Genomic DNA, 1843 nt, shown 5'->3' with positions numbered 1-1843 from the left:
TGTCAAACACTTGACTTCAAGTCTTATCTTAAAGACCATCTTTGTTGTTTTTAAAATGATTTTTGCTTCCATTTTGTTTAATTAATATTAGAATTTGCAGGAAAGGTAATGCATATAAAAACACATTTTGTTGAAGCTTCTAGATCTTCTAGCCAGACCAAATAGTCTTCTGTTATCTAGCTTAACCTATGCACAGAGCAAAGACGTTCTGCCTCTTCAGTAAATTCTCACACCACCATGTCCACCTCTGCTTTCTCTTCATCTCTTCAACAACTTTCTGGTTCCAACCAGAGCCAAAGGGTTATAGCCACCTATTACCAGTCCACAGCCAGCTTCCTGGGCTCCATATTGCCACCACAGCCTGATTACAGCAACAGTAAATCCTTTCCACCATGGACTCCAGCTGTCAACAACCCTACAGTGGCCAACCTGTAAATGCTAAGCCATCCCAAACTGCAAATTCTAGGACCATATAAAGAACTCTCAACAATGAAATACCAGGATCAAAAGAAAAGCTTTGAGTCAAGATTTGGAGAGAAAGCTGAAATGTAAAGATAGTGTTCTTCATAATCGAAGTCAATGGCTAACATATGAGAAGATAGATTGCAGATTACTAGAATCACAGAATGTAGTTGCTGTGTTTCAAGCTCAAAATGATAGAGAGCACAATTTCAAACACACACGACTATAAGTTCCAATGTCACAAGTAAGAAGTAGATCATTTTTGAAGGGATACGTGAATGATCAGGATTCAATCCAGAAGAAATCTTACCCACCATATTTTATTCAAGTGTGAGAGAACATGTTGACTGAACTGGAAGATCCTGCAGCATGAACTTTGTAGAGAGTGGACCACCAGCTCCTAATATGTCATTCTGTATAAATGGAAGACCAGTTTAATCAGATGATTTTCACAAAATGATGATGTCTGAGAAGTGTTATCATTCATTCATCTTTGAAGTGATGAGAGCTTCAGATGCAGGGTTTTTGCATGTGCTGCCTTGAGCTGAACAGGAGAAGTCACATTTACTGTGCTGGTGAGCGTCCTTGCAAAAGAACAGAGAAGAGCACCAATTTTCACCTTTAGACAACAAAGCAAAAAGGTTTTTGAGGGAGATTCAGTGAAGCTGGAATACCAGATCTCAATAGTTCCTCCACCAAAGCTTTCTGGAAAAGAAATAACAAAATGGTGCAATTCAATGCTGACCAAATAAATTTATAGCATGATAACTATAGATTAGTTACTTTATTGACAAAAGTTGTAAAAAAGAAAGATTCTGGTGTTGGTAGTTATTAAAGATAAGCTAATGAGTGACCACACATAACAGATTAGATGTTGTAGCCTGTGCAAACCAAACTCTTCCAACTCCTAAGCTGTTATGTGCTCAACCAACTTTCAGCAAATATTTACCATTAAACAGGAAAAATTTAGATGTGAAATAAACTTTTAACCCATAAGGAGAATTTCAGCATCTGGCAGCTCAGTCTGGAATCTGTGAAAGTGAAAAACCTGAATCACTCTATCAAGATGGGAAAACACAGTGATATATTTGATTAAATTTTTGAAGTAAGTCCATAGGTGTTTTAACAGAATATGGCTTTATTAGGTAATATAACTGATATATGTGTGTGTGTTTTCATATTTATTTATTTTTGAAAGAGAAAGACAGAGTGTGAGTGGGGGAGGGGCAGAGAGAGAGGGAGACACAGAATCTCCAGGCTCCAGGCTCCCAGCTGTCAGCACAGAGTCCAATGCAAGGTTCAAACCCACAGACCACGAGATCATGACGTGAACTGAAGTCAGACGCCTAATCCACTGAGACACCCACGCGCCCTGATATAT

At 38.4% G+C, this 1843-nt stretch overlaps 1 pseudogene; it reads left to right on the top strand.

Moving 5' to 3' along the window:
- Positions 1-206: 206 nt before the first annotated feature.
- LOC122230292 lies at positions 207-1545 on the top strand (annotated as a pseudogene).
- Positions 1546-1843: the final 298 nt, after the last annotated feature.

This window comes from Panthera leo, chromosome A1 (genome assembly GCF_018350215.1).
Source record: "Panthera leo isolate Ple1 chromosome A1, P.leo_Ple1_pat1.1, whole genome shotgun sequence".
In the NCBI taxonomy this organism is placed as follows: domain Eukaryota; kingdom Metazoa; phylum Chordata; class Mammalia; order Carnivora; family Felidae; genus Panthera; species Panthera leo.
The sequence above is the reverse complement of the archived record's forward strand: the minus strand, read 5'-3'. Positions and strand labels throughout refer to the sequence as shown.